This window comes from Cucumis melo, chromosome 3, assembly GCF_025177605.1.
Source record: "Cucumis melo cultivar AY chromosome 3, USDA_Cmelo_AY_1.0, whole genome shotgun sequence".
In the NCBI taxonomy this organism is placed as follows: domain Eukaryota; kingdom Viridiplantae; phylum Streptophyta; class Magnoliopsida; order Cucurbitales; family Cucurbitaceae; genus Cucumis; species Cucumis melo.
The window spans coordinates 23210778-23230998 of NC_066859.1; the positions used below are offsets into that span (position 1 = coordinate 23210778).

At 33.7% G+C, this 20221-nt stretch overlaps 2 non-coding genes across 2 annotated transcripts; both read right to left on the reverse strand.

Moving 5' to 3' along the window:
- Positions 1-5538: 5538 nt before the first annotated feature.
- Positions 5539-5630, reverse strand: LOC127148745 (small nucleolar RNA snoR69Y). The gene has a single exon (XR_007819821.1). It is a non-coding gene; the product is annotated as a small nucleolar RNA snoR69Y (small nucleolar RNA).
- Positions 5631-5766: 136 nt separating this feature from the next.
- LOC127148747 (small nucleolar RNA snoR69Y) lies at positions 5767-5863 on the reverse strand. Its single transcript, XR_007819824.1, has one exon. It is a non-coding gene; the product is annotated as a small nucleolar RNA snoR69Y (small nucleolar RNA).
- Positions 5864-20221: the final 14358 nt, after the last annotated feature.

Consider the following 20221-nt stretch of genomic DNA (forward strand, 5'->3'; position numbering starts at 1 on the left):
AAAATAGTTCCAACAATTAAAGGTTGTAACCTAGAAAGACAATTAGAGAAACAAAAATGAAAACAAGAAAACCAACCTGGAAGTAATATTGTTTGCATCAGCCATTCATTATATTTACTCTACAACTCTTGAGAACTTCAAGTCTTGGAGACAATTTAAGAGTCAAGAATATAGTTACCCCAATTTGAAAATAGTGAAGGAATATATGTTTTGCTCTTTACACATTGTCATTTATATATTGAGAGAAAATCCATCCCTGTAGTAAAAAATGACAACCTTTTAAAAATTGACTTGGTCATGGTACATCACCTTGTCCTTAACCCATGATTATTGAGAAGGAAGAAAAATCACGATATTTTTCTTCATATTATTCTATCGAATACAATATATACAATGAGGGATGGAGGATACAATAAGGAGTAAAAAAAAGAAAAGATTTAGGAAGTAGGAAAAATCTTCCATATACTTTCTAAAAATACTCTAAGGGTCATGCCCACTAATTCTAACGATATATATTATTTGTTCTTGATCAAATGATGATAGCTATTGCAAATTTATGTAATTTTTAATTTTGACTAAGAATGTTGTCTTCTAAACCTTTGGGAAAATACTAATTGGTGTCTCTCTTCATTGCACAAGTTAATTTAATTTTGTGTAATTACACTTATATATCCAAATGGTTTAAAAATCAGTAAATTTTGGCTCAAGTTTTATTTTGACTCTTTTTAGGACTTTTTACAAAAACAAATTGGTCAATTTTGGCTCTTTAAGTTTTATTTCGAGTCTTTTTAAATAAGATAGATGTTATGTTAAGTTGCCCAAGATGCACATAAATACTTTTCTCGGTCAGGGGGAGGGAGGGAGTGTGGTTAGAAGTTGAGAAAACTTAATAGATTAACATAATCTCCAACTTGGATCTTTAAGTCTAATTTTCTTCTCCTATTTGCTCAGACTATGTTTAGATGATGAAGGCCAACACATACATAAGAAAAAAATGAAACGAGATCATTGAACATGTAAACTCAAACGACCGTTTGATCTAGTTCTAAGTTGAGTTGAAGTCTATTATCCTCATATAAATCATAAACTCACACCAATAGTTGATAATTAAGGTGATAGTTATTTAAAATGAGAACTAACATCTTTGTTAGTGCTATTAAAGGCCTTTGATGTCGGTTTAAAAACGACATTAAAGACCTCTTTAATGTTGATTTTCAATCGACATCTTTCATATTTATTTATTTGTTGCATTATTGTCCATTTTTTATAAACCGACATTGGGTCTGTGTAGATCAATATTTTTTCTCACAGCAACAAATCAATAAAATTAATATTATTTTAGAAACTACAATATTTGTCTTTTACATTTGTATACACAAAATGAAATCTTAATATTGTGTTTATATATATACATTCTACAACAGTACATGAAAAAAGATCCTAATACAAGACTTAAATAAGAAATCCTAAACACTTTCTCAGTCTTCATGAACCTTCAACGACCGCCTGGCTATATATCTACACATCGCTTAGCTTTCAATCTGATATGACTTTAATCATTCTACAAATAATACATTACAGGAAAAAAGGTCTATGATATCTGACTAAAAATGCTATAGTAGACATTTTGTAGCGTTTTAGCAAAAGTCGTGATAGCCCACGTTATTAAAAGTCTAGATTTTAATAGAGTTTTATAAAGCTACAAAAAGTATGCATTTTGATAGCGTTTTGGAAATGTTATAAAAACATCTTTTTAATAGCGTATTATTCTATTTATGTGATTTATGATAGCGTTTGTTTAATGCTGTGAAAAACGTTTTATAGCAAGTTTAAAAAGTTGATTGTTTATAATAACATTTTTTAACAAATATAAAAGTTTAATCATACCTTTAAATGAAAGCTATAATAATGTAGTATTTTCACATATTTTATCTATAATATACTATTTTTAAATATCACTATTCAATTCCCAACATCAACATATAATATCCATGCCAGTTATGTGCATGAAATCCATTTAAAAGGCTATTGTTCATATCTCATACATTGATAGCTAATAAAATGTCAAATAACAAAAAATGATTCTTATAATATAGAAAGAGTTGTACCATCAAAATGTTATTTATGTTATTTTCATAAAAGATTCGTATTTCCCTATACAAAGTGTTATTTATGCGATTAAGTATTCTCACAAAAGATAGTCACTAATATCATTCAACCCAACACAATGATCAACCTACCATCCGTTGTCACTAAATCTAAATAATTGAAGCTTGTTGTATCTTGATGAGATGACATTCTTAGGCTTTGTACAATTGCTCTTTTATCAACCTACAAAAAATTTTATGAGCAAAAACTAAATTAATAATTAAGTTTTATACACAAAGATTTTAGTTGAAAAAGCTAGCTAGAAGTTAACAGTTAAAGAATGTACATACTAAGTTGCAACTTCCTAAACTTTTTTAATAATACACAACTCATACATTTCTAAAGGCAACACAACAACTAATGAAAACATCTTTAAATGTTTCCTTTACCACAACCACCTCCAAATCATAAAGTAACACATACTCAACAAATTCTAGGTCAAGAAACACAAACTTACTTAAAGAAGCTTGAAACTCAATAACTTGGATGAACTTGGCTTCAAATACAAACTTGGATTCCACGGCCTAAACCAAAATACAAAAATGTCAAGTTAAAATGGGTTCACATAGCAACATTTTATCATATAGCTCTAAGCAATACATATACAGTTGCGAAAATTAAACCTCAATAACACATAAGCATGTCCTGTGCCACTCACATTTAACTTGAATATGCAATATTTGTTCTTGCCAATCAAGAATAATAAATCATATTTTTAATCTCTCTATCTAAATTGTTCCACTCTAGAACAATCTACAAACATCATAAGGATTAACGAGATGGGTAACTTTTAAAACACCATCTAGAGATGCAATCCATACCTTGAAAATCAAATAGGGTAAAAGATAATTAAAGCAAGCCAGTATTCGAATTGGAAGATAGAGTTCTCCCATCCTAACCAACATCATTTTTATTCGTCGGTGTTATGAAAAATCCATGCAAGAAGGATGAATAGAGACATTGCTATGCTATATTTGTGCAAAGACAACCATCCATTGACAGTTAAATATATTGAAAGAGGCTCAATTGGTATAAATACGAGTTAGGTTGTGTTTATAATTACAACAAAAAAAAAAAGAATGAAAGAGAATATCATGTTGAAGCAAAAAGACTAACCAAGTCCCAAAAGCAAAAACATCCCTATAAGTCATGATCACGTTTGTCAAGAGCTAAAAAATAAGAAACAAAAATAGAAAGCTCAAGCTTTTGCAAAACTAATTCACAAAGGTTTATTAAAAAATAAAATTCCCAGAATCCGTAGACAACGAAAACAAAATAACTGCAATACAAAACAACATAGAGAATCGTACAGGGGGTGATGGAATGAAGGAAACTTCGATAGAAAGCCTTAAAGTTCCATAATAAATCAGAGAAAAAGACCTAGAAACCCCACTCACCAACAATCTCCTAACGAATAAACTAGTAGCAGAAGAACAACATTTCCTCCACATGATCACGTTTGTCAAGAGCTAAAAAATAAGAAACAAAAATAGAAAGCTCAAACTTTTGCAAAACTAATTCACAAAGGTTTACTTCCATTAGTATTGAAAATAAAGTAAACAACTTACTTGGGAGAATGGAGACATTTAGCAACTAATTATATAGTACTAACGAGAGACTTACAGGATCTCATCTCCAACAACTATGACCAATGCAGTGAGTGAAGGAGCGAAGGAGTGCAAGTCCAAATTCTTAAAGAAGAAGAAGAAGCACAACTGATCAGTTCGTCGAATTGAGGAAGAAAGCGCAGAGACTATGTTCCAATCAGCGCTTGTGGAGAGGGTTTTTGGGCTTTGTAGGTTTTTTTTAGATTCCCCTCTTTTGATTTCCCCCGTGTATTGATTTTCCCTTTAATCTTACAAATATTCCCTATTTTCAATTTCCTATTGTTTTTGCTGCCCAAATTTTAGGGGTTTTAATAACTTTTTTTTCTAAGGGCTATCCTATGAAGGAATAATGGAGGAAGTTTGTTGCGATGATATCAAAATAAACCATTTAATCTTTAGAATCCTAACAAGCACTACAAGAACATACAACATACAACATACAACATACACCTTTTTTCTTCTTTATTTCCGCACTACAAGAAATAAAACTTCTTCATCAAGGTTATTGGAATAAAATTTGACTCATTATGGCCTACTCTTTCAGATAGTCATAGGGCTTCCAAGGAGAGAAAACTAAATATCATTTGGCAAACTGTCAACTAGAAATGTTCTCCAATTAACAACCCTTTGAAAGTTGTATCTGTTTCCTTTTCTCTTTCACCTGGGCATTAAGTTGTTGGGTGTTAGTGAACTTATTGGCTTCAAAGTTAAAGTTTAAGGGAGGGAGGAGTAGAAATGGAAATGTAAGTTGTAACATCTAAGAGTTAGTATAGGTTGTAAGTATTTATAGCATGTGTGTGTGATTTTTTTGCTTTTCGAGTAAAAGAAACATTTGATTGATACTTCATAGAAATTTGGTATAGACAAACAAATATAAAGGCAAATGAGCAACCAAATAGCAAGCTGTGAAACAATTGCACATTTCTTATACACCGTCATTCTTCTAAAAACTTTTGGATTTTTAGTAGTGATTTATTAACAGCACAGTAACAAAAATGCAGTCACCTAGCTTTATGGTGCGAAGATAACAAACCTTTTCCCTAGCGCAACAAAAGATTACATGATTCTATGATTGACCCGGTCAACAATGAAGTTATAGAAATAGACAATTTCTAAGGTGAAATTACTTAACAACAATTAGTTAGAGCTCCTGTCTTCCTTCAATTACATCATGTAAATTCCACATGTATACTGAAAGGCATCAAACATGCTACTTTTGGTAAAGGAAAAATACGGTGATTAAGATTAAGAATACAGTGCGTCATAGATTATGTTAGGGGTTTCTACTATTTGTAGACAAAATGCAGCGAAAATACCTAAACTAAATTTCGGGGATGCAATGCAATGCCATCAAAGCTTTTATCGACTTTGAACCAATCTACTGCTATGAGCTTGAGAAGAGGATCTCCTAAAACCGACCACATGAACCAATCTACAGCGAAAGATAACATATAGTTTCACTTGATCATATAACATTTTGTGGCAATTCACAAGTTTTGGCCTGAAACCGCCCACATGTAAAATTCATAGATAAACACTTGCATTTTCTATCCTAAGTGAACCATTTGAATTTGAAACCCAATTCAAACTTAAAATATAACATAAAGTTTCACTTGATCATACAACATTTCATAGCAATTCAAGATTCAGGCCTCCATGCATAATCAACAATTTGGCAATTATTGTTAAGTGTCAAACTAACAAGTAAAAACAACAAAATGTAGGATTCATAAGTTCATTACCTAAAACCGAAACCTAAACTATTATTACCTTTGTCTTTGGACTTTAGGCTCAGATACTTGATGGGTAAAGACTATTCCCCGATGTACAAAAGATCTCATCGAGCTGGGATTATCAAACATCATCAAAGTAGAAAGACCAGCCATCAAAACCAATTAATTAGTGAAAAGAAAAAAAAGGCATTAATAAAATGCTACCGATTTAAAACAGATTTGAAAAGCGTAATGTAGAGAGAAGTGGAAAACAATGTAAAAGAAAATTTAAAACTAGACTTTATGCTCAAATGTTTAATGGGTAAGAAAGACTATTCCCTAACCTACAAAAGGTCCCATCGAGCTGGGATTATCAAACATTCTTCAACCATAAAGAAAATCCATCAAAACGAATTAGTTAGAGAAAAAGGAAAATAAATTAGGCATTTATAAGCTGCTCCTAATTTAAAACGAATTTGGCAAGCAAAATGCAGGGAGAAGTTGAAAAAAATCCCAAAAAGACTCAAAATCTAGACTTTAGGCTAAGATATTTTATGGGCAAAGACTATTCCCCGTTCTACAAAAGGTCTCATAGGACAAAAACACAGAGAGAAGTGAAAAACACTAGCAAAGTAATCTACAAGTTGCACATAGTAATTATAGAAGTGTTCCCGGAAAATCGATCCTGTAGCAGACCTGTCCAAAGGACTAGAAATCCATTCTTTTAACAAAAGCCACATAAAAAACATTCAAAACAGTTTATTAAAGAAACAAAAATATTAATACAACACACAGTTGGATGAATGAATTAGAATTGTTTACGTTTGAAAGAAGGAGATGCAACAACTTACATACTCTCTTTCTCCATGGTGTTCGAAGCACTTTGTGAGAATTTATGAGCAACCAATTTGCAATTAACGTCAGAAATCCACAAATACTCCAAAGAGTGATATTGTTCCAAAATAAAATAACAAAGTGGTCAAGAATCAAGGAGTCATATAATTAAGTCTCTGTCATACCTAGGCAAGAACTTGGAGTCTTTGACTTAATTAAAGTCTCAAATTTCAATATTCAGGAGAGCTTAATACAAAAAACTCTTGATGTTGTGGTCAAACTTTGTGATGGGTGCAGGTGTCTCGAGGAGCTTGGAATCAATTACTAAATACTACTCACCATCACTTCATTTATAATCTATTAATATAGAGTAGCAAACAAGTTTGCTCCTGTGACCAAGCGATCTCCAAGAGGATACTAACATTGATAAAAATATCGACTAGTCATTTCATCAACTTGATGGGGAGAAAGAAGAAATGTTCCTACTAGACTTTATGGATGAATTTTACAAATCTCCCACCAAGGTTCGGAGATGAGTTTCAATTAAAAAAGGGGTACTTCATCTGAAAGATTCTCTAAATAACCTAATAGAACAACCTAATGTTTTCTTTGGCAAATACCAAATTCATTCTTCATCTGGATTACAATAAACTGGAGAAGATCATGCCATGCTCCTTAAACATGGATCAGAAAGCTAGACTTTTAATTTGTAAAGAATTTCTCATATCCTTCTTACAATCTAAGCTGACTGAACATTAATATTCATAAAATGAGAAGGCATCCTGCACTTTTACTTCATAAGAGGAAACTATTTTACATCAAATTGAAACAATATATCAGGGAAAGATACAACAGTAGAAGTAGAGTTAACTTGTTTGTACAAAAAAAAATAAAGAAAGAAAAACAGCGACGAGAAAAGGACAGTTATGAGTATACAACTAATGGAAAAATAGAAAAAACAACTATAGTAGCAACCAACCTAATCAATAAACCTACAAACAACAACCACTTCCATTAAGATGTTAAAACACACCATTTTCCATGAAAACAAATATACATACCTCAAAGAATCATCATTGTCTCTAGCTTTCGATTTCTTATTACCAACTGACTTTACAAGATGAAGTATAAGAAGAAAAGGATAGCTAACATTTTGTTCGAAGAAAATGACTTACCCAACGGTGTTGGCAAGCACAATGGCAGTCAAAGAAGAACTGTTCGACGACGACAAGGTATGGACTGGGCACGAGCGAAAACGATGGTGGGTTGCACGGTGACTGGGCACAAGAGATTTCTTCTAGCAGTGGTGGTAATGGTAGTTGTAGGGAGTCTCAACAAGCATTTTGAGCAACATAGATGGTAGATTCATTGGCACTTTCTAGATAGAATAATTTACCTTCTTGGGGTCAAGTCTGAATATATCCTCAAGCTACCATCCCCAGACCGACGATCAGGTCGAGCAATTCAACTGTATTCTCAAAGAATATCTGCATCATTTTGTGGACGCAAGACCAAAAGAATTGGGTTCAGCTACTAGATGTGACCCAATTCTGTTTCAATGCTCAGACGTGTTCATCAACCGGGAGAAGCCCATTTGAGATTGTTTGTAATAGGCAACTTGTATTGCCATACCTTGGTGATCATCCCTATTTGGGGAAGAACCCCAGACTCACAACTTTATTAAGGAATGGAAACAGATAACAGACGTCGCTCAAGCGCACTTAGAGAAAGCCTCGAGGTGGATGAAGAAGTGGACAGATAAAAAGGATCGCCCCCTTGAGTTTCGAGCATGAGATTAGGTCCTCATTAAATTGTGACCAAAACAGATTTGATTTCAAGGACAAAGACCAGCGACTTGTCAGAAAATTCGGGGACCAATGGAAGTGCTCAAAAGGGAAGGGAATACATCTTATAGAGTGACATTGCCCACATGGATGAAAATCCATCCAATAATTCATGTGAGTAACTTAAAGCCCTTCCATAAAGATCCCAAAGACATGCAGCGCAATGTCATAGTTCGACCTACCATCAACCTCAGTCATAAAGAAGATAAAGATGTGGAAGAAATCTTGGCCGAGGGAGTAAAAAATGGCTAAAGACCCACAAAAGCATCCATAAGTACCTATTAAAATGGAAGGACCTTCACGTGGAAGAAACCAGTTGAGAACGAGTCGAAGACCTAAAAGCCTAGATGCAGAAGATCGAAGAGTTCAAGTTTCGCCAGTCGATAGGGATGTTAACTATTTAAGTGGGAGAAAATGTCACGAGCATGCTTGTTCAGAACATTGTTTTCCTATAATCGCATGTCCAGATACCCCTAAAATCACCATATCTTTATGTTTCATACTTAGTTTAGTCTATTGCTTTCCTTTTTATGTCGTCGACCTAGGGTGTGACGTTTCAACATTTTCATATGCAAGTCTGTCAAAGCTAAAAATGTTCAAGATGTAATATAGGGGAGATATAATAGTTAAATCCCCGACCAAGCCTTGTCGTACTCTTTGCAATTGATAGCCTTCAAAGCTTTCTTTAGTGGCGTTTTCAATGAATTTCTTTCTCTTACAATTTATAAAACAAATTTCTCAAGAATGTGAAGGGAGGCTACATCTTACCACGAGCTTGTCCATGATTTTTGGATTTTGCATGGCTGACCTATTGATTGAGTAAAACAAGTGTCGCACAATCATCGGTCCTGTGTTTAAAAGGTCGTGATTGTGACACAGCGTAACGCCATATGTCACAAGCATGCTTGTCCAAGGCGTTGTTTTCAGCATTTTCATATTCAAGCCTTGTTGTACTCTTTGCAATCTAAGCTTTCTTTCCAACTAAAAATCTTCAATGCTTTCTTTAATGATGTTTTCAATGCTTTCTTTAACGATTTTTTCAATGCTTTTCTTTCTCTCTCACGTTTTAATAAACCATTTCTCTCAAAACGTGAAGGGAGGCTAAATCGTATCACGAGTTTGTCCGCGACTTCTAGATTTTAGACGGCTGACTTGTTCACTGAGTTAGACCAAGTGTCGCATAATCACCCGTCCCATGTTTGAAAAGTTGTGATTGTGACAAATGGTATCAGATTTTGTTAGCTTCTTGGCTAAGCGAGACGCAAGTATGTCGGTTATTAAACAACTGTCGAAGTTGCAATCTGAGCGGCTGACTGAGATTGAGGAGCAATTCTTGTATTTGATAGAATTTCCATATGAAGTAAGATTTCTCCAATCTAGAGGTGTTGGAAGAAAAAGTCAGAGAAATAGACGGCTTGAATGGCTGAGTAGACGGGTTACCCATAAGTGAACTGATGCTGAGGTTGATTCATTGAAATATAAAACCACCAAAGCATGTAATTTTAAACGTAGGAATAGCTCTTTGAGTGGAATGATAAGAACCACACTAAGGCTAGCTGACAGCTTTGCAAGCCTCCTTGCAGTGATCTAACGATTTCGAGGGAGAAACAGAAGCAAAAAGAGAAGATGAGGGGGACACCCCTCGAATGGGTGCGTTAAAACTCTTATCGACAATCCAAAAGAAGGCATCTCACCAAAAGGATGCTTTTGAAAATGGACTCATGTTTGTCGACGCAGTCATAAACTCCAAAACCACAAAGAGCACCATGGTGGATTAAGGTGCAACTCATAACTTCATTTTTGAACAAGAAGCATGCGGTTAGAGTTGAAAATCAAGGACACAGACAAGATGAAAGGTGTGAACTCCGAACCCTTACAAATTTTTTGGGTATAAAAAAGGGTATCTATAGAATTAGGCACACAGAAAATAGACGTTGATTTAGTCATCGTCCGTGTGGATGACTTTGACATAGTACTCAACATGGAATTTCTCTTACAATATAAAGCCATTCCCAAGACACTGGCTCAGTGTATGGTACTAACGACAAGTAACACGATAGTGATCCAAGCTAAGATCAAATAACTGAGTGGAGTGAGAATGATTTTAGCCCTACAACTAAAAAAAAGCCTCAGTAAAGAAGAACCAACCTTCATGGTCATCCCGTTGGTGGTTGAGCAAATAGAAACTTGGACTGTCCTAGTAGAGATCTAGAAAGTTCTAAATGATTATGTTGATATCATGCCGCCTAAGTTGTCCAAGTCTTTTTTAGTGGTCCGAAGGACTTAGAAATTTATATTCATATTTCACTTCGGACCCCTCCGAAAAAGTCAGACTGATCTTATCTAACGATAAAAGATGAAAAATGACTGATTTTGAATGATTCCTTGCTGTCAGCCAAAAGTGAAGAGTTCCCCACACAAGTTCTAATACTGAGGGAGCTTAATGCATTCTACTTGACCTAACTAGCTAAACTCTAAGTGCAAGGCAAATCTGGTTATGGTTAGGGCATGTTTTCAGTAGCACATGTTTTCAGCACATATTATTAAGTACGTACATTATTCACAATAAAAATCTGAAAATGCATAGCACGTCTTCTACTCATTTCTAAAAAGTACGCATTTTTAACCGTGGAATGAATAATTGTGCACTTTCGCTAATAAGCAAATGCAAATCAGTGGAATGAATAAGTCCTTCGCCTACTTCAATCAGTTCCATTAATAAGTCTTTCAGATGGACGAGTCAGAAAGTGAAAGTGGAATGATCATAAGTCTATAGGCTTGAATCTAAATAGTAGGTTTCTAGTCCAACAAGGATTTAGTTCCATAAAGCAATCCATAGGCTTGAATCTAAATAGTAGGTTTCGACCATATTTATTTTCGTTAATTTTTTCTATCTATACAAGAAAGAGCTTCTGAAACTAAAGCAGAAATTAAAGCAAGGGTCTCATTCCGGAGGGCAGTTCCTCTTGTCCCTGTAGAAGTAGTTCTTTTAGTGGTTGCAATTCCGGATGCCTCATTCGTTATAAGCTATTTGAGAAATATGGATTATGAACTTTTAAGATGAACTACCGATTCGGTAGACAAGTAAATAATCAGTTCAGGGACAACAATATCAAAAGAGGTAGGAGGCAGAAAGGAAAGTCGACCACGGAGATCTTTTTCCTTACGCCCACAGGACATGTCCAATCTTCTTTCTTCTTTATATTGATTCCACCAGAAACCTGAACCCAGTTCACCCTGAATCATGCAATTTTTCTGTTTGAGTGATTTAGTTGGCATGCAGAATGAACTCCATGATCGACAAGGGAATGGCATCAGTTGCACTCAAACCCGCTTCAAAGCGTATCAATGTCTCCTTTTTTCAAGTAATTTGAAACATTCCTTCTTAACAAACCGGGTAATTCAAAGGAAAGAGGGCTTTTCCCTTGTCTCCGACCATTCATGTCACTAGTAACCTATCTATCTTGCATCCTAGCCCCGGACGGGTCTTTGACCACCCCACGTAGCGATTGCATCCCTTTCTCTTGTTGAAGAGGCTTATCTTCGCTCTTAGTTATTAATCAATAAATCCTATTATTGTATATAATTTTGCTATTAAATAACTAAACGATCTAACAATCTTTCTCATTCCCAAAACTAAGCATGCAAGAGGAAGAACAAAGGCTACTGAAACTTCCAAGTCACTCATAGAAGGTTTGGAACCCTAAGTACAGTATTCTGGGTGTAGCAGGAAAAGAAGCAGTATGCACCCACATGAGAATTCCTTCTAGTAGAAAAGTCCAACTCAGATTGTGACACCATGCGGCCAGGAGGGCGTTGCGTGTGTGCATGCAAGGCAAGCACGTGGTTGGGCATTCTTATGCTTTATGCGCGCGCTGCGTGCTGTTTGCACTCATGCCACACAGCCAATAGTGTCATGGCACAATTTTTGGGTTGTTTTGGTGTTTTTGGAAATTTTGAGCAAATTTTGTAGTCAAGGGATTATTTAAGACATAAATATGAAATTTTCAAGTCAAGAAGGATTTGAAGGAATTTCTGAGCCAAGGGTTGGATCAAGTTTGTGAGTGACAAAATAAACTTTTAAAATAATTTATAAGAATGTGTTACTAGTGATATCTTAAAGCATGTTTTGAGAAATGTATTTGAACTTACTGATTTCTATAGAGATTTGCAAAGCATATGTCGCCACGTGTCCGAGACGACACGGAGCGACCGACGATCTTAAAATGGTTAGTTTTAAAACAAAATAGCAGTTGCCACCAATCCTTTTTACGATGTGATTGGACACTGAAATAAAGTAAAAAGTTTTAAATAAATCATAAAAAATGGTCTACGAAAACTAGAGTTGAGTTGAGTTTGGAAGTCATTTATGTATGTGAAAAGTGTTAGCACCCCACAACACCCGCTTAGAAAACGGTGGACAAATTTCAAATCTTGAATTGAAAATATTCTTTAATTTTAAAAGAAAACATAATGTCTTATTTTACCTCTCATTGCTCTAATATTTGAAGCAATGATCTCATAAAATAAGTGGAGAGCATTCCATCAATTAGGCTATATTGAAAAAAAATCTTCTCACCTCAAGAAACTGAGAAATTAGTACAATTTCTCAAAATCTGTCATAGGAATAGCCTTCTAATAAATATATATTTTTTAAAACATTAATTAAAATCATTTTTTTTTATCAAATCTTGGACTCCTAAAGATGTGATCCCTCACCTCAAGAATTCTAAGAAATCAGACTCCCAAATTTCCTAGATTCCGTCATAGGATTTTGTTTAAGAAAAATTGTAAAAGTTATTACAAAAGATTGATTAAGAAACCTTATAAAATCATAGATTAAATTTTGAACGTTTGAAGAACATAAAAAAATTATAACATTAAAAAAATTCTAAATGATTTAAAAAGAACTTTTATGAAAGATTTTAAAACTAGGAGAATTTTAAATTAGAAGGATTTTAAAACATTGAATTTCAATTAGAAAGAGTTGAAATTTTTAAATAGAGAAAAAACGAGGCTTAATAAGAAACTTTAGATAAGTAGAAACTAGTAGAGAAGCATCATAACAAATTATGCAAACATAAAATAACATATTGAGATTTTAATAAAAACATATTGGAGACCGATCTCGAACTTCCAAAGAATCGATTTCCTCACCTAGAAAATTCTAAGAAATTGGACTCCCAAATTTCCTAGATTTCGTTGTCGAATATCTTTTTTTAAAAAAGAAAAAATAATTTAAAATATTAACAAACTTAAACAATTATTAGCAATAACATATTAAATTGACCACAAAAGAGGAGAAAAAATAAAATATTAAATAACATATAAAAGACAAGAACATATTAAAGAAGTAATTGTCAAGGAGAAAATATTAAAGAGCAATAAATAATGATATAAAAAAAGCATAAAAATGCTAATTGAAAAGAAAAGTAAAGATACAATATATAGATAATAAAGCTTAAGAATAAACTAACAAATTAAAGACATAATAATAAATAAAAAAGAGATAAACAACAAGGTAGGAAGAAATATGTAATAAATAAATAAAAAATTATAAAAGAAAAGCTCACAAGTTAATAAATAAATAATTATAAGAGAAAGTAAAGTAGAGAAGTAAGAAGAAGAATGATAAGCAAATATTTAATCATTTAGTTTTTCTTTCTCTTTTTCTTTTTCTTTTTTCTTTTTTTTTTCCTTTTTTTTATGGAAGCTTAAAGAAATATAAATAGAATTAATGAGAATAGTAAGAATAAGAAAAAAACAAAGAACTTTGAAGAAAAAAATAAACAAAATAATAATAAGAAGAAGAAAACAGAAAAGAAAGATTAAAATCTCAACACACTAAACTCACTTATTGTTTGAGGTGTGGATCATGGGGACCAAAACCCTACCACTCACCTCCAACTAAGTTAAAGTTTTTTGTATGTTGGATCCTTGACATCGTAAGGAGAAAGATATCAGGGGCTGCTAGAAGAGAAAACAAATGAGATGTAGATCTTTTTTTAAAAAAAAAAAAAAAAAAAAAAAGAAGATATGGAGGTTAAGGGAAGTAAAGAGTATGGAGATTAGAGATTTAGATAAAGAAGAGAGATTGTGAAGGTTGTAAAAATTTCTAGGTTTTTTGTGGATGAAAAAGGAATTATTTATAATAAAAAATGCTTCTTCAAATGGCTAAAAATTCAAAATGGCTAGTGTTTTTTTTTTAAAAAAAATTGACAATAATACCAACTTCAGCATTCATATCAAAATGCCATGGGGTCTTTAATAACCAAAATTAAATTCAAAAAAGTTACCATATTTGGTATTTCTCCACCTATCTTAGTTAGACTGACTAATTGAATTAGTTACTCTACCCAAACTACCCACAAAACTATAAAATAATTAAATAACACCCTTTTTTTTAAGAAAAAGGTAGTTAATCACAAAATTAAAAATAAGCCAAATTAAGACAAAAATTAATCTAACAATTAAATTGATTCTAAATAAGGCCTGACAAAATTAGATGGCTACAGCATATATGCTAAAATGTTTGAAAGTTGAACTCATGATTAAGTAAAGCATGGATTTAAGCTAGCTTTTCAAAGTTAATGTTATGTTAAAAGCATGTTTATGACTATGTTATTTGAAAGTAAGAATTTATCTTCAACCAAGTTTTCAAGCACATTTTTATAAATATATGCCCGTATGTTCTATGTACTCTCTCTATGGTCCTATGTGCACGTTTGGAAACTCTGTTACTGATGGAAGGTTGGCGAGCCTATGCTTAAATCCATCAGGAAATGTATACTTTGTTGTGGCTATGAGGAGAAAGATACAGTGAAAATTGTACCATATGCTCGTCTTTTGACAAAGAGGTGTTTTGATGCCTAAGTTGTCTTTCCACGATGAGGTGTTAGTACTGCCTAGACTCATGCTAAGAACGGGTTGTGAATTTATGATCAAGAATGATCTATGAAATGTCATCGAATGTTTTAAGTTCGAGTATCATGTCTTTCAAATGATTTCGAAAAACTTGAATGTTTCTCAAGGATTTATCCTTAATTGTTTTAGAAAGCATGTATCTTATAAAAACCTGAAGGAAAAACATCAAGAGACATGCAGCAGCGGAAGGAAAAGGATCAAGCTTTACTCTATATGCATCTAAACAATTTAGAAATTAACATGCACATGCTATGTGATGGACCTAAACGAAGAGCATAAAAGGTAAACGATGAACTTACCTTTTATAGTTCTAAACTTCTTCTTCGATCCAAAGCTTATTCTTTACCTGGAAATCACGAGCAAGGACAACCACCAAGTTGACCTACTAATCTCAAGACCAAGAACGGAGTTGTGGGACTCAGTTTTGTGAAGTAAATCTTAGAGAGAAAGGAAGATGGTGTATTGTTTAGGTGATTTTTTTCAGCAAAACATCATCCTTTCTCATTCTGTAATGAGAAGTTTATATATGAAATTTACATGCAAATTGCATGCAAATTATTTCATAAAATTTAAACACCTAATCAATTCATTAACTCTTTAATGAAATTAGTGGCTTCTAATTCACAATAGGCTGCCACAATGCCCACTAGCTTTTAGTTTATTAAGTAATTAGTCAAAGGGGCATTTTGGTCATTTGACCAATTAAGTCAAAGTCAAACTTTGACTTTTCTTAGTCAAAAGTCAAATTTTTGACTTTTTGCTATTTTACCTATCTTGACTAATTTTAACCTCCCCAGTATGAATCCGCATTTATTTTTCTAAAAATTCAAATCATATTTGAATATAAATCTGGTCAAAGTTCAAAGTTAAAAGTCAACATGTTGACTTTTACAACTTTGACCGTTTCAAAACTTTCCAAGCTTTTAAATATGAATCTATATTCATATTTATTTAAATCATATTTAAACACAAAGCTTAAAGTTTATTTCTACCAACTTATATCTTATATATATTTGTCGGTTTGTCTCTCTTTTCTTAATTCGAACAATTCGAGTTACTTCAACGTACTTGTTCTTAGTTGAATCCATATGAGCTAGTAGGGGAACCTAATGGACCTATAGATCATGGGCTTCAACGATTTGAGATTAACTGGCTAAACTCTTTTAGACCAAGTTTAATCAACATTCGTTAACTTAAGAGTCATTCCACTAAAGACTCTTACTTGCATTCCCCTCACTATAGATATATTTTTGTCCACCTGATATAACCATGATGGGTAAGTTGATCCTTCACAGGTTGTTCGTAATCTTGGCTAGGTCAAAATACCGTTTTACCCTCAAGATTACATCTTGCTCCTTAAGACCTACTGATCTACTATTGAACAATTGGTTTAAATTCCAACCTATAAAACCTGAATCCTTCTCAGGCCCCTTGTTCAAGACTTGGATTTAGTCCTTAAGGGAACAACCTATCTACTATCTCAGAAGTGGGTAAGAGTGAATTTCGTTTTGCACCCTATGTCCCTAGCTATCCACTCGGTCTTATCCCTAAAATTGGAGGCTTATTAGGCCAGCGATGTTGAGCTACCCTCACCTATGCAGATCTAAGGATATTACCGAATAAACAAAAGTTCATAGTTAGCTTAAGATTAAGATCAAGTTACCTAGGCCATCATAATTGAAATAGTCAGCTTATAGTTTTACGGTGTTATAACAAAAAGTGACTATTTCGTGGTTCCAGTCTTATGCAAACCATTTACATAGTTCGCCCCCACTCCCATGTATCTACATGAACGATTCAAGATTACATCGTTTATACTAATTGCGAAGCGGGCCGCATCCATAGTGTTTTTTCAGAATAAGGCGCCCAACCTTATTCATACACTGTAGACTATTTGGGCTATTAACTCGAACTTAATCCATGTTTATCATGTTTATGTCTCTACATAAAGTTTAAGTATATTGACAAACTTAGTAAAATAGTCTCGGGACCTTAACTTATTGGTTTTAAGATTATAGCATTCAATAATAAAATGTATTGAATCAAATAACAAAGTACGAGTTTTAGGACACAAATTCCAACAAAACCGTCCCTTACTAAGTCTTTCAACTTACCCTTTCAAATCATTTCTCACTTTTCAGGTATGGATTGTGCATTCCCAAATGTTGGGCATACTGTTGTCGGACCAACCAATTATTAGAAATTGTTAAGTCATTTTGAAAGTTAGTTTTGACTCTGTAAGAAAAGTTTAGGATGAGCATGTCTATGTTTATTGTTAAAGTTTCAATGCTATAAGTTAGTTTAGTAAAAAGGTTATTGTCATGTTTAAAGCTTTTGCTGATGTATCTCAATAGTCGCAACTAGTGATCTAAGTTATTAGTAAAAGCATGTAGCTTGTATTGTTGTTCCTTTTAAGCATGCATTCGTGTTGTGACAACTAGTTAAGTTAGACAGGTTAGTCGATTGGTGAGTGTTGCCAAGGTATGGCAATCCTTGCCAATCCTCGCACCCCTTTTAGAGCTAGCTTAGGGGTTCAGGAAAGGAGCTCCGAGAGAGGGTGTGACGACAGCACCATCCCATTGGAGTATGCAATGATGATTTATTGCATTATAAAGTAGATGATAGTTAACCTTGGCACCGTAATAAGAAACTTCTCTTATCTTGGATGGAACAACCTAAAGTTGTCATGTCCTTCCCCTACACCATTGAAGCTCTTTGTCTGAAAGCAGTTTATGAGCTTTCAGCTTTTCTAAAAGCACTCATTCTTAGCGATGTATGTTCTCAAGTGACTCTCAACCAAACCATAAAGCTCCATCAAAATAAAGAAGAGAGACACCTCAAAACCCTTAATAAAGTTAAGGGAGAAGAAAAGAATTGTGGAGAAGAAGAGGCCTCTTCGCCAACACCACTGCTCAAGAGGAAAAAGGTCCATCTTGGCACGTCTAGCTCACAGAAAAAGGAAAAGGGATGGAAGCTAGGTGCAACTCTAAACCCTAAACCTCTAGCCATCCTACTCCCGAACACTCCTATCACCTCCTCTAAAATCCAAATCCTTTAGTCCTTCTCCTCCTTATACAAAAATCCAACCCCTATCAATCATACCAATATCCTTCACCTTTCACTTTTCCATAATCCAACTCTCCTAGGCCTCTCCCCTCCCCTTATCAATCATACCAACATCCTCCACCTTCCACTTTCCCATAATCCAACTCTCCTAGGCCACTATCACCTATGTTGCCTATTATCCTCTCACCACTTTCTGAATCCCCCGTCATCATAATAACATTCTCCAACTCGCGACCTAACCTTAATAAGCCCTTACTTGATCAAAAGTGCATTGTTAGCCAAAGAAAAACTCCCCAACCCTAAGGAAGATCTACAGTGCGTTCCTCCCCTTTCGTACACTGCTATACATATTTTCAAGAAGGAAGACGTGCATCTCGCTTGTAAACCCCAAAACCTAAGAATCCTTAAGTCATCTAAGGAACTAAAGAGGAGATTAGAGGTTAAGGTCAGGAAAAAGATGGTTTAAGATTGTTGCTTCAAGATAGATTGGAAATGAATTTTAATAAGATTGGATGGTTAAGTTCAAGTGTTATGGAAGATGTGTCGTTGTTTTTAAAATGACAAAAGAAAAGAGTCATTGTAACAAAGGAAGACCTAAAGAATTTTTGAAAATTGACGAAGTGTTAGCTAGGGTGTTGCATACTCTAGGCAGCCAAAAGTGACGAGAGAACCTTTAAAAAGACATGTTGGGTAGCCAAAGGTTGAGATGTGGTATGTTTCGAAAGGCATCAAGACAACCTCTATAGAACAAGGCTAGACGGCCAAGAGTATGCTACGCAAGGAAGCTAGGCATTTAGAAAATGTCAAGAAGCTCTAAAGAGGTTGGCATGCAGCCAAGAAGGAATGCCATGCGGCCAAGAGGGGGTAATTCTACAATATTCATGATTAAAAATCCTAATATCTCAATCAATATTCATGGAATTTCTTTAGTTGTCAATAAGTCAAATGTGATGTGGGGATTTAAAACTTTGAGAGAAAAAGGGTGATCAAATGATTTCGAAATTAAACAAGCAAAAATAAAAATATGTTGTGATAACTAGAGCACAATCTATCTAACTAAGAATCATCAGTTTCACAACATAATAAAATATATAGATATTAGGTATCACTTCATTGGAGAATAAATTGAGATAAGAGAAATTGAAGTTGTCAAGATCCATACTTCGGGCAATGCTTCAACATGCTAACCAAGTCGTTAGAGCAAAACAAAATTCATATGATGCCTTGATGTAATCGAATTTGAACTCCTTGACAAATAGACCAAAATAGGGATTTCCATGTTACTTGTAAAAGTGGAGGACGAAAAGAAATAAAAACAAAAATACCTATTTTCTGATGTAACTATCAGGCTCATTGTCGAAGCATATCTTTTAAATTTCTACATACAAAAGAAATCAGAAGTGAGGTTGAGAGAGGTTTATTTTGTAAAATTCATCATATATTGAAAAGCAACAAAGAAGATAATCCTAGCTAGACCAATTAACCTCTATAGTTCTTTCTTCTTTCTTAAACCTTTCTTCTTATCATCTTCTTCTACTTATTAATCGTTCTACCTTTAAACATCTTCTATCCCTTCTGTTACGTACAAATAAAAGAGAAAGAGAGAAATCTCTCTTCTTTGAATGCCTGAAACAAAAGAGAAATTTTTTTTACAGTTTTGAGATTTGCATGACTGTAAGGTGGAAAGTAACTCAAGTTGAGTTCTTTAAATTTCAAGATAGAGCGCCTATATGGTAAATGAAAAATTAGCATGGAATAATCTCTTATACGAGAAGATTTCACTTTGTGTATGGACATTTGAATTTTAGATCCAATAGGAAGAATGTTTGATAATCAACCAAAAAACAATCAAGAAGTTCTTGTGATAAACCAAGCATGGGAACAATCAAGAACAACCTCAAGATTTTCAACAATGGCATGAAAACAAACAACAAAACCTATTAAGAAAGCAGGAATTACCTAAGAGTATCTTATAATTTCCATCGAGAATTAAAGAACCTACAAGATTACCTCAGATGATTGGAAACAGAGAAAAAGACCTTTGTATAGATTCAGATTCTTCTAAGAAAGAGGAATTAATTCCTGA